Source organism: Lygodium microphyllum, chromosome 11 (assembly GCF_053477565.2).
Source record: "Lygodium microphyllum isolate KBCC chromosome 11, Lygodium_microphyllum_v1.1.10, whole genome shotgun sequence".
In the NCBI taxonomy this organism is placed as follows: Eukaryota; Viridiplantae; Streptophyta; class Polypodiopsida; order Schizaeales; family Lygodiaceae; genus Lygodium; species Lygodium microphyllum.
Window position 1 is genome coordinate 104,077,808 of NC_141145.1, and position 14,545 is coordinate 104,092,352.

Consider the following 14,545-nt stretch of genomic DNA (forward strand, 5'->3'; position numbering starts at 1 on the left):
TCTATATGATTGGATTGTAAACCTTTGGAAGATGCTTTGTCCACATAAAATCAGTTTTCTTATAGTTATGCTTTCTTTAGCATTAGGTTTGCAATTTGTACCCTACTTCATTGTATAAGAAATAGGGTAGCTAGGTACCTTACTAGATGTAGAAGAAGTCCCTCCATCTTGCATATATCCACTCTTTTGTTGGCTAAAGTGAGTCTTTTTCTTGAAGAACATTCTCTCTTTTGAAATTGGTGATAATGATCTTATCCTTGTATTCTTGATCATATCAACACTATCTAGTAAAAATGGATTATCTAGATGAATGTTGGACATGAAAATTGTTTCCATAGGCTATCCAAAATAATTGTTGGCCACCATAGGGTTCATCAAAAGATGAGAATATTCGTGCTATTATAATGAGCATTGACCAACAAAAACATGATTTGCACATCTCACATTGTAAATACTCCCTTGTAAGGTAAACACAAATGAAAAAAGTTTCCTAAATAGGGTGTATGTGTCAACATCCATAGAAGCCACGTAGTAAACGAACATTGAGTAAGAACAATTTTTGTTTGATAACTAAGATGAATCTAAAGAGAACCCCCCCAAAAAAAAAAAGGAAAACTCAGTTTTCACACTCCTTAAGGAGAAAAGACAATGCATTTGGTCTTTGTTCTTTTCTTCTTTTTTGATGGGGGTGGGGGAGAGTTGCAACTCTAATTCTACATAGCAATCATAAACAAGGAAGGGTTAGTGAATGTTGGGCAAAATATTTGTAAACTTGCTTTGCATGGGCAAATGCTTTTTAAATTTGTGTGCAGTTTGTATCCTAGGATGGTCTAATAAGATAATCGATTGGCCATTTTTTCAAAAAAACCAAACTTGAGGTTTCATACTTTAGAAAGTAGAGTAACAAATTTTGATATAAAATTTTCCACACTTTGAATTTTTTAAAGCAAAGACATTTTGCCAGATGTTCAAAGAATGTTCCATATCTATAGTATATGTGTGCTTAGATATTCAAGCAATATCGGAGAGACCTTCAATATCCTTTTTCTAGAGTTAGTAAGGATCTTCCACAATATTTCTAAAACTAAAACATGTGACTTTTCTAAAATCATCCCTACTAAGCACTTGCACTTGTCTTTTATTAACATAAGGTCTCTCGACAATGATGGAATGTACTGAACTTGTGTGACATCGATTAGGACTTACTTGACTTGCATGAAAATGTGTGTGTGTGTGTGTGTGTGCATGTGCGTGTGCGTGTGTGTGTGTGCGTGTGCGTGTGCGCATTTGTGCGCGCGTGTGTGCGTGTGCGTGTGCTTATATTGACTATTTTAAGTTGGGAAGAATGTTCATAAAGCAATGTGAGTGTGTAGGCACATGTGCCTACACTTGCACACATATTTGTCTCAATTATTATTTGAGTAAGAATCCTCTAATGAGTAGAGTCAATGTAAAAGGATACAAGTGACCATCTTAAAGATAAGAATCTTTACATGTGCATCACAAGTGTGTCACCAAGGTATGGAGCAATAATAAAAGTGATAATGAATGGAAAAATAAGTTAAATACAAAAGGAAGATGGAGACAAGAAGCACGAAACAAGAAACAAAGGAATGGAAATGTAAGAATCAAGCAAGGAGCTTGGTGCATGTATGACAAATCAATACTAAGGGCAACACCACCATCATTTAATCCAACCACTATTTGTAAATCTAAGCATTGGGTTCTCTTTTGTGCAAATTGTACCAAATGTGAATAGAAGAATCTGAAGGGAGGTAAGCCTTGAAGTGGAAGCACGAAGTAGAAGCAAGAGCTATGGTGGAAGGAGCAAGAGAGAGAGAGAGAGAGAGAGAGAGAGAGAGAGAGAGAGAGAGAGAGAGAGAGAGAGAGAGAGAGAGAGAGAGAGAGAGAGAGAGAGAGAGAGAGAGAGAGAGAGAGAGAGAGAGAGAGAGAAGATATGGGAAATCCAACAATCACAATGTGTAACGGCCTTCCCTTTATTCAAATGTCACTAAAAGAATAAAGAATGAAGTGACTATGATGGGCATCTGCCACCTGTAGTGTACAGGTGTGCAGGTATTGTCAGTGTGTAACTAATACATGGGTGGCTAGGCATGGGTGCCTTTACCCCCCAACAACCTCCCACTTAAAGGTGAATATGCCCCTAGTGAGGAGAGAACAAGCAAAAAAGTGACAAAGTACAAATTTATATAGGTACAATAGGATAAGGAAAGACGTCATCTCATCCAAGGCTCATCAACTTCCTATGGAATGCAAAATGCTCCGCTAAGAGACTTTTAGTTAGCAAATCGACAATATTTTGATCAGTTGAGATCTTGACAAGATCAATGGACTTCCTCAATGACCTCTCGAATAAAGTGGTAACTCACCTCAATGTGCTTTGTCTTTGCATGGAAGACCAAATTCTTGGCCAACTAAATAGCACTCATAGAATTCGAATGCAATATAGGACCACATTAGCAATACTAAGGTCTGCCACCAGACGACTTAACCAAAGAGCCTTCTTGCAAGCCTTAGTGGTTGTAACATACTTTGCCTTTGTAGTAGATAGGGCCGTGCATTTTTGCATCTTGGATATCCAAGAAATAGAACCTCCAACAAAGATGAAGACAAGGCCAGACGTGGAGTTCCTATTGTCTACATGTCCTGCATAATTAGAGTCAATGCATCCCATGATTCCTATATCTTAGCCACCATAATAGATGCACATAGCTACTATGCCCTTCTTTAGGTACCTCATGATATCCTTGACGGTATCCCAATGCTGTTTGCCAGGTGTAGCCATATAGAATATCACAAATCCCATTGCAAATGCTATGTTAGGACATGTGGCTATCCTGGCATACATCAAACTGCCCATGGCAGATGCATAAGGGAACTTGGCCATCTTGGCCTTCTACTCATCAAATTGAGGGCAATTAACCTGACTAACCTTCATGTGAGAAGGTAAAGAACAACCAATAGGCTTGACATCCTACAAATGAAACCACTCAAGGAACTTCAAATGAAACTACTAAAGGACCTTCTAGATGTACTCCTTCTATGACAAGTAGAGGAGCCCCTTAGAGCGATCGTGTGTAATCCACATCCCAAGAATATGTGAGACCTATTCCATGTCCTTCATCTCAAATCTCTTGTTGAGCTAACCTTTCAAGGCATCTAGCTCATGAGCACTCGTAGCAATCAACATATCATCCACATAGAGGATCAAAATCATAAGGTTGCCATCATGAGCCTTCTTCTATATAAGAACAGATCCATTTCACTACATGAATATCCCTATGAATGCATAAAAGCATCAAACTTGTGGTACTATCCCCTAGGTGCCTGCTTAAGGCCATAAAGGCTCTTTTCCTCAATATGCATGCTAGGTGTTCCTTGCTATGTTCTACAAAGCCCTTAGGCTGCTCCATATAAATCTCATCATGAAAGTCCCTATGAAGAAAAGCCGTCTTGGCATCCATCTAATAAAGATCCAGGTCAAGCTAAGCAACCACCAATACTGAGCGTAGGGTAGTCATCTTCACAAGAGGATAGACTTCATCAGAGTCCACACCATGTTCTTGCTTGAAGCCCTTAGCAACCAATCTGGCCTTGTATCTCAGCCTGGGGCATTTAGGGTATGTTTCAACTTGTACACCCACTTTCATGGCAAAGCATGCTTGCCACTAGGCAAAGGAACCAAATCCCACATGTGATTTTTCTACAATGAGTCATACTTTGATTGCATGGCCCTCTCCCAAGAGTGACTATCACCTCTGCACATGGTCTCATCATAAGTAATGAGTGATAATGGAATGAAAGTTATTTAAATGGGTTGACATAGAAGTGCCCTCCTTCATGCGAAGGTCCATGAATTGCTTCAGCCCCAATACATTTGAGAAGTAGGGTTCTGTTCGTCATAGACATTGCGAATCTTTTCCCATAATTCCCATGCGGACTGCCCATCAAAGACAACATTATAAAACACCTACTTAGAGAATGATAATATGATGGTGGACTTACATAGCTCATCTAATTCAGCCCAATCATCTGCATGAATAAGTTTGGGCTTGACACCTTTATGTTTCAAGGGGCTAACTTGCATTTTTTGCACTAAAACTGCCAAGATTTGGGCCTTCTAGTAGCTATAGTTAGTACCATCTAACTTGTAATTATTAAAGATGGCACTATCAGTAGAGCCACCAGCCATAATGAAGGCAAACAAGTGCACAAACTATCAAAATAGGCTACTATAATGACTATAAAACAGCCCTAAAACCACTGCTAGATTGAGCTAAAAACAAGGGGTATTCACCAAGTAATGAACTTTCCACAAACTTATGTACAGAACTATCAAATGAAGGTGATTATTTGCATAAATAGTGCAATAAATTACAACATGCTAAAAATGAAGTACATCAGTAAAAAATCAATGCAAAAGAGGGGCAATCACTTATATAAGATAGAGTGGGTCTCACAAGTAACAAAATAGAATTGCAGGCACAATAGATTGAGGAAAACAAAAGCTCAATACATAACGAACCAATATGCATACATCATTGACAACATCATGACAGAGATAGGTGTTGGTCCAAGAGGAATGTCTGATTAACCCACTAAGCATTAACTGCATACATAAGATTTAGGGTCTCTATTTATTCAATTCTTCATGAAATTGAAGCAATAGAATCCAATTGAAATTAATAGGCTTGATTCCATCAAGAGTCCTTCAATTTTAGTTTTTATAATTCAAAATCCCTTTTAAAATTCACTGTCATCCTTGGATTGGATTTTCTCTATAACCTTGAACTTTAGTGTCTTTCTTGAATTGATTGAATTAATCGTCAGAGACTAAGTTAATGAGTACTATTAGTGAATTCACTCTGAAGTACATTGAGGTAACCTACCAATCCCTAATTCTATTTCAACTCAATTAGAAAAGGCTTGTTCCCTAATTCAAGTTCCTTCCCATTTCAAAACTATATTTTCATTTCAACCTATACTTGTTTTCTTAGCCTAGTAGTGTTGATGCTATGTATACATTCCCATTGAGAAAAATACAAATGGCAGATGAGGTTGTAGGACAAAGGAGATCAATCTATAAGGATAGTAGTTCATGAGAAATTTACTCTACGGGAACTTGATCAATTTCCATGACCAATAGAAACCAAGGGCACTGCTTCTCAAAAAATCGCCATATCATTGATGCTCTCTTAACATGTTCTCTAGGACTTTCTTTAGTCATCTAACCATCAAAATGTGAATGACCTAGAGTTCCTCATAGTAAACTTAGCAAACACAAACCTTCAAAAATGGTTCTTGCTTATCCAATCATAATCACTTACAATGTTAGCAAGCAATCCATACAATCTATATAACTGCTCAACAAAATTTAAAATTACCTTAGTTTCTTTTATATCCATCCTAGTAGGATCAAATGAGACTTTTTTGTTATCCTACCAATAATTTCTCAAATATACCATGAACCTTCCTAGTCTCACGTAGACATAGATGAAGTTTTATCAAAATACTCTACCCTTTTCTATGGAAGTTCTAAATGGTTTAACAATCCTCTCACCTTCAGGTGCTTTGTTTTATTAGTTTTAGGTAACTTGATACATACAATAATACATTTCTAAAAGCATCCATGTACTCTAAATTCCTTGATGTCCAATAATAAGACTTGTGACCTGTCTACACCTAAGATCACCTACATCTTGGATTACCAACAACTAATATTACTAGAAAAGTAACTCATCAATTAACCTTGCAATGATTTGACACAATGTTGGACTTAGCACTATGTAGCTCTAGTGATGCCATTTCTTCATATTAGAGAGTTGCATACAACTTCTTGTCATATGTAAAGGAGTTCAACTATGGATAGTACAAGTTCTTACTCTATCAAAAGCTATAAGTTGTACAATTTATCATAATACTACTAGCATTAGTTTGAATCACACAAACGGTTACTTGGAATGTGCAATTTGGAATACAATAGCTACAAGAATAGCAACCTCTTAAAACTAGAACTTCCCCATGTGATGGTTTTTACATTCATTCAAATTTAATTAGTTATGAGTGTATTTATCTTGGCATATTCATGACACAAGTCTTTAAAGAACTTGTCAAACTTAGAAAAATATATCATTCTTGAAAACCATTCAATTCAATATAATTCAAAATGTCACTAACTTTGACAGGATTTGTACTTATTTCCACTTTTAAATATAATATGACCTAGCAATTAATAAGCATTGTGACTTTTTGCCCACAACACATCCATAAAACAAATCAATCACTTTTTGCAAATTCTATGAGTGCGCTATATATTTTCAACTCAACAAAAGGCCATTATAAATTGGCCTTGAAAAGGCATAAGTACAACAATCATAAGGCCTATGAACATAGCTAGAGCATTCATCGTCAATCAAAAAGGCATGATTAAGAACTCATAGTGGCCATGACTAATATGAAAAGGGAGTCTAGGAAACACCTTAGTTTTAATCCCAAGTCACTAAGAGACTCAATATAAATCTATTTTCAATAAGTATTTTTCTCTACACATTTGGTAAAAAATCCAACCTTTGTTTAAAGCTCTACATTCAACAAAAGACACATAGTCTCACCTTTCTTTCTAAGTGATAGTACAAGCACTATTCATGGTGAGAAATTCAATTTGAAGTCTTCTTTAAGTATGCACTCAAATAATTATGTTGCTATCTTCGTCGATTTAAAGTGATTTGATTAAGAAGGGACCTTGTGTTTCTAGTACAATCTCCATTACATTGTCAAGAATTCTACTAAGATGCAAACTCTCATGCAACTCATTTTCAAGAACATAGATCTACTATGTTAATAGATCATATTATTTATTAAACACTCAAGATTCTTAACAAAGTTCAAAATCTAAAAAACATGAATTGTTTTCTTGAAAATGGATTGACCCATACATTTGGGGTCACCTCAAAAAATGTAAGTGTATCACATGTGATCAACAGAAGGGTTAATTTATTTTGTAAAACTTACAAGACTATATTTACAGAAGGGGTTTCTCAATTACAATTTGGAAATAAATTGTAATTTTGTTAAAGAACAAGGGGTCATTTTATTACCTTACAACATGTTAGGAAAGGGTATTTTCTAATATCCTTTGAACAAACACGATATAGATGGTTTACATATAGTGACCCCCCAATAACCATACATACCTAACAAGTAGAGCTTCTAACATATGTAACTCCAGTGAAAAAATATATCTTCCAATTAAGTAAGTTGGATATAGTAGTTCTAAGCATGTATTAACCCCTTCATGCTTAGAGCCATATTTTGTTGTGGATTTGCAAAACAAGCAAATTCAACAAGCCAATGGCCTAAGCTAGCTATAGGAATCCTGCAAATTTTAAATGAAGGAAGCTTCATTTTCAAGAGTAAAATACAATACACTTAAAAGTTCCAAAACCCTTAGGTACTTAAACAATAAACTAATCCAAGTTATTGTGGTTCATTTGTAGACATAAAAATATTGGTTTGATAGCTCATAAGGTACAACTTCACATGATGGTATGGGTGCTAGGAAAACTTTGCCACTAATTGCTTACTAGTTTGCTCCAAGTTAGGCTAGTAGCTTCAATAGCATTAGGTGTGGTTGAATCAGAAGCCAAGGCATGAGTGCTTTGTATCCACTGTGCCAATAGGGGTTGTAATTGAACAAAAATATCAAAAAACATGTATTGGGGAGATGGTATCAAGGTACATTTGACTCTTAATATAAGTAGCATAAGCAAGACTATCATGAGAGAATTTTTGTGAATTGCTTTTTAATTTTTCCATATCATATGAACTAGAGCATATCTTAGTTCATTAAGAATAGAGGAATAGATATTCTTTACATGGATAGTGTTTAGCAAATCTAAAAGATCAACTTGAGGCTAGTTCTACCTTCCCATAACCTTGTGATAAATGTAAGGCACTTATGGTGGGTGTTTAGTGGCACATATTGATGTATAGGGTTTCAAGTCTAAAAGTATTTCTGGTACTTCATGAGATGGGAATACTCTTCCAAAAATGAGCAAATTAATCACCTTTGTTTGTGGCTAACCCATTGAATCTAAAATTCGAGAGCTAATGAGAAAAATGTTGTTGTATGAGAAGGAGCTCATATGCAACAAACCCTTTAAGTCACACACACACACACACACACACACACACACACACACACACACACACACACACACACACACACACACACACACGCACGCACACGCACACGCACACGCACACGCACACGCACACGCACACGCACACGCACACGCACACGCACACGCACACGCACACGCACACGCACACGCACACGCACACGCACACGCACACACGCACACACGCACACGCACACGTTTTAGTGCTTACATCTTGGTTGCGGTATCACCAAGAGAATCGACGATTCTCTTTTTCAAAAGGACTATTCAATTTAGCTCACATGTAGGATTATTTAGCCTGCAAGCATATGTTGTTCAATGTATAACTACTTAATTCTAAGCATTATCCCAAGAGTTGTGACTATAGTAGTAAGCTATTCGTTAATCCTTTTGATTATAAGAAAGTAGAGAACCAAAAACATTTGAACCTTTAATTTCTTTGAAAGTGCATGCATCTTCATATTTGATCATGTGCTTGACATTAATGAATGTTGGAGGATTCTTGCTTGTACGTAGATCTCATTTTATTGTATATAATGCCATAGTACTTATGATTAATTCACAAGATGAAGTAAGAGTGAGACAACACAAGAAATATGTAGTACATAGGAAAATGCTTGATTTTAAATGCTATAGGTATGGTGGAGGTAAGTATAAATGAAGAAACTCCATGAGTTTCAACTTCCTTCCAATTTAGATTCTCCAAATCCAACAACTTGAGAGGATCAAGTAATGCTTGCAACAAGGGGTATTTTGCTAAAAATATAGGAGCAACTCCTAAGAGGGTAGCATTCTACGAACCGTTTTTAGTCTAAAAGAGGTTCCCATAATAATTTTTGGGTCACATGGGAGACCCCCACAACATTAAAAATGAAAAAATGGGGTACTGACAATAGCCTTTAGGCCTCTACCTTCGCCTTATGTGCACCTTCTCGACTAATCGATTTTAGCAGCAAACCACAAGATCCTTGTGCATGCTCTATAGAGCCAAAAAAATCGCATCATTCTATGTCTATTATGTAGGCCATGCATTGTTTTTCCAAATTCAACATGTTCTTGTTCCATCTTGATGACATACACTAATGTGTGGAATGCGAGCCTAGATTTGCAATGTTGTTGTGCATGAGAAAAATATCACTAGCCAAGAATATTTACAATCCATGCATTGCTATCACAACTTTAGGTTGATACATGGAATGTTAAAATTATAACAGACAGCCAATACATTCATGCTAGGTGGAATGTGAACAGTAGTTGGATATGAGTGGCCTTATTCAAATTTGGCCCAATGCTCTACTTTGGTTGGGGACCTTTTTGTTTGTTGGATACCATTCCTACAAAATGAGTTGTGTTGTGAGTTTGCACGTTACATTGCTTGGTTATGCAGAATCATTTCTTGAAATGCAAAAGGTTGTATTATTATGTGAATAGCATACATACATTTACATGCACCATCATACATGCTAATGTGTTCCAAAAATCGATGATATGGAATATGCATTACCAATGCTCTAAGCTGTGAAACATTCTCTGAGGGTGTTGAATGATTCACTAATGATCTCGCATTTGAAAATGACTTTCACACCATTGAACCACGGGAACAATGCGATGACACTATAGTCATCCAAAATGTCATGCTATCAAATTCATTATGCTAAATGCTTAGCAATTGAACAAAATTATGCAAATCTCTCTTAGACTGCATGCTTCAGAAATGATGCCATTTGTCCTTTGTTATTCGAATTTACCTCAGGATCCTCCATTGCCATGATGGAAAAATTTGTTGGTTAAATTGAAACACACCATTTGAATACCAATAACCAAAATATGCATGCAAATGAAGTACATCATGCCATGAAATGTTTCCACAAGATGAGACATAGAGATAGCTTATGCAACAAAAAAAAAAGGCTCTATGTGAAATTACTATCGATTTAAGGCATGAAATGCTTCACCTACTCATTTGCATCTATAATAAACATTTACATGAAACACCTCTTACCATAAAATGCCACACTATTTTATGTGATGAATTTGCTATTTGAATGCTACAATAATGCCTTATCTTCATTAAAAAAAGATATTAGATGTGCAATGAACCATAAAAAATGGCATGCAATGATTGCCATGCCTCAAAAATTGCAGCAATACTTTTACCTACACATATACATCATTTTGGTGTTGGAACATCTTCCACTTAGCATGTTTACCACACATTTTGAAATAGAAGTTTGCAAATGACAAGATTAGAATACATTGACTATTCATGCATGGGATATCCAACACCCTTTTGTTTTTTATATAAGCACTTTGGAAGATTGTTTAATTGTTGAGAAGTTCAACTCACTCCCCACTTGCATCTTACCAAAATTGTTCTCTCTCTTTTGGCATGGTTGGTCCCTCTCAAACAATGTCAATACGAAAACATGCTCTTGCATTATCACTTATTGTGGTCGACATGTATTGGAAGAACACGATGTCCATTTGCAAGCAATGAGGATGACAACAATGATGACAATGGCATGGAAATGGATACTCTATCATCGCAACTTTCCCTTTCATTTAGACACATGGACTATACTCATCTTTATGTATGCATGATGTTGATCGTGTGAGAAATGCAATGAGTGATTATGGAAAGATGAGACAAGTTTTCCCTATCTAATTTTTATATGAAACCTCAATCTATTGATTGGTGGAATTACTATGTTCATGCAATGAGAGGAGATGATGCACGATTTAGGGAGATTTTCTACTTTCCAATCTCTTGTTTATGTGCCTCTCAAGCATGAAGCACAATCACTTGAACCAAGGGGATATTCTGCTACCTTTGAGAACTATTAGTGGTAGACTTCTTTTTGTTGAGAAAATTGTGGCTACTGCTATATGCTACCTTGCAAGCAAAACACAATATAGATTGGTGAAGACTTTGGGTTTGAGAAATCCATTGTCCTAAAGATTATGCGCAAGTTCATGGATGTGGTCTTGTTACATAGATCTTGCTTTATACAATGGCCATGTGATCCTAAGAGCATGGGCGGAGTCAAGGATGGATTCATGCTGCATAGGGGTTTTCCCAATTGTTGTGGGGCTCTTGATGTCACCCATGTGAACATGGATAAACCCAAAGGTGTTAGTGCGTCCAGTTGGTTTGATGGGAATAAGAAGTATTCCATGTCAACCCAGTGTATTGTGGACATGGACTTGGATTCCTGTATGTTTATGTAGGATGGCCATGTGTGATGCATGATAGTTGCATTTTTCATAACTCCGAATTCTACTCACATGCAGTTAGTGGCCAATGCCTTTCATTCTAGACCACTTTTCTCTAACAAAGCATTAACCATAAGAGAGTGCATCATAGTCTATCATGGATTTGCTTTGTATATTGGCTCATGACTCCCTACACATTGCCACATACAGACTTGGAGAGGGAGTACAACTATGTCATTGCCTCCACAAGAAGTGTTGTCGAGCATGTTGCCTAAATATTGATGGCATTATTTGAATGGAAAAATTTCCCATCCTTGCCCCAAGTTCCTTGCTAGCTGCATTATTGCATGTTACTCAACTGAACAATATGTACATTGATGGAGTGAGAAAATGATAGATCATGCATGTGGTGGTTTTGTGTATGAAGGTAGATCAATCCATGCATTGGCATGAGCCCATAGTGTAGAGATATAAAGAGATTGTCTAGCTTGCTATCTCATGTGATAACGTGTTTGATATATCTCATTTTTTTCCTTTGATCAACGTTACTAGTGTTCCATGTTATATCTCTACTCAAAGGTGTGGTTTTTAGTTGCCATATATTGAACAACCCCACAACAAGCCTCATTTTTAAATATTCTAACTTGAATTAGAAGGAATGAATTCCTAGATAGTGCCTACATTCCCTAGGCTAATGCACACTAGCTCCCATCATCAAGCACCTGCCACCCACCAACCCCACTAATGGTGATGGCTGATTCTCAACCTATTTCTACTACTATTGAACAGGTTGCCACATACAAGGTGCATTTTTGAATGTCACATGCTACCATGTGAATGGTTTGATGCATGCATGCTTGCATGAGTAGCTAGAGGTTGCATTTTTTTGTCTACTACTTTACCTATGTGTTTACTGCAGAGCAGAAAAAGAGGAAAAAGAGGCATCAAGAGGAAAAGCGCAAGGTGGAAAAAAGGAAAAGGTGGCTCACAAGGGAACGAACTTGAAAATCCAAAAGCATGGGAACAACCAGCAGGAGTCCAAGGCGCAACCATGGAAGCTGCAAAAGAGCCAAAAGCAAGAAGGCGCACCTCTAAATATAAAGGCACAACCAAAATCTTTGTAAAAGAGTGCCAGGCTCCCTCCTATGCAATTTGTAACCATGGACGGGCAGTAGGACTAAGCTAGGAAGTTAGGGCAAAGGGAAAAAGGACGGTCGGCCATGTAAAAAGGGGATGACTGCCCAAGGAAAAGAGGGCATGTATATAAGCCAAAAAGTTAATGGAAACTCTCATTCTTGGTGTGTTGAAAAAAGCTTCTTCTTCTTCTTCTCTTCTTCTTGCCTTCTTGTGCGTGCTTGAGTGAGGGGGTGAGTGTGTGAGAGTGAGGGATCGAGGAGTCTCTTCTCTTGTCTTCTATTGTCTCACACGGCTATGGAGGATGGAGCTTGACGGAAAGGGATTGAGGTTGCTTGAGCTTGCATCGAGGATCGTGGAGCTACTAGGGTGCATGGGAGAGGAGGGTACTTGATCGGGCATCAAGGTAAGCTCACTACACCCCATAGGTAGGGAGAGTGCATTGGCTATATAAGAGGTAGCTATGGCCACTCGGCTTGAAACGCTTGACCAAGAAGCGATCCATAGGTCTCGAGGGTTGAGCGAGAGCTCCCTTCATTTTGGTTCCGTTGTTGGGATCGAGGGATTCGAGCCTTGAGCGCCATGTGCATTGAATCGAGCATGGAAGTAGGGTTTCTTCCCCGAACTAGTGCTTGAGGTAGATAGGAGATTTAGGAGTGTTAATTGTCGAAAAAAAGTAAGTATTTTTGGGTTTGGATGTGTAGAGGAGTAGGCTAAAGACGCATGCACATTATCTTGTGATTTTTGCTTGCATTAGGTAGGATAGGATCAAAACAGTGTGAACACACAATAGGGTTTTTGTTGTTCTATAACAAGCTGAAACAGGAAAAAGAATTGCAAAAAATGAAATCTTGGGTTAAATGCTAGTAAGAGGAGCAAGATTAAGGTGAATGCAGACTTAGGCAGGGCAATAAGAGGCCAGGAGTGGCAAGGGAGACCTCATTTTGCACTTGAGAGATTAATGAGAGAGAGAGAGAGAGAGAGAGAGAGAGAGAGAGAGAGAGAGAGAGAGAGAGAGAGAGAGAGAGAGAGAGAGAGAGAGAGAGAGAGAGAGAGAGAGAGAGAGAGAGAGAGACTTACTAATTAGAGGAGATCGTGGCATTTGATTTTGGAGTTTTTCCTTTGATCCAGGTATGCAAAACCCTTCCTTGCTTGGCATAGATGTGATCTGGAAAGCCTTGTAGGTGGTCGTGAATGAAGTATGAAGAAATCGTTAAGGATCGTCGTGTTGTGCCTCGTTAATCACAATTAGTCGGGCCATTGTGTCCTGGTCCGTCGACTCCCAGAATATGGTAGTTGGACCATGTGATTGGGAGAGTCAGACCATCTGATTGTGAGAGTCAGACCATACCCCTTGGTCCAATTGGATTGTATCTAATCGGACACCCAGACTAGTGCACAACTCGGACCAGTTGTCCAGTTAGATACCCATTCTAGTCAGACGCGCACAGTAGGACCAAAAATTGGACCATCTTAGGAATTGGACCACCATTTGGAATCGGACCAAGCTGTTTGATTGGTCCACTTTTTGAAGTCGGACCAGTCTAGTCGCAGACCATCTGACTTTGAGAGTAACGAACCTTCCTAAAATCAGAAGTTTGATTCTAGGAATCAGACCAAGAAACCAGAACACAAAAACACAGAGGCAGGACCTGTGGCTTAGCCCCAGGCCAGTCAACTTAGATCCTAAGACACCCCTAGAAACCCGCCCCAGTTGACTGAGACAAAAAACTGCAGAAAACCGTGACTATACAGCCTAGAGGTAAACTCTAGGAGCCTAGTCAACTAGACTTGTAGCCCAAAGTTGGCTGCTAGACTGTAACCCAGCCTTGATAGAGCGTAGAGGGAGAAACATAGACCTCAAACAATCCTTAGGAGTGACCAAAGACCGCGCTTAGAGCCATACTAAGTCGTAGATAAGCCAAGGGGGTAGCCATATACATATGATTGTTTTGTTTTGTTTGCGCACCCCACAATGATTTCTTTTACACAAGTGC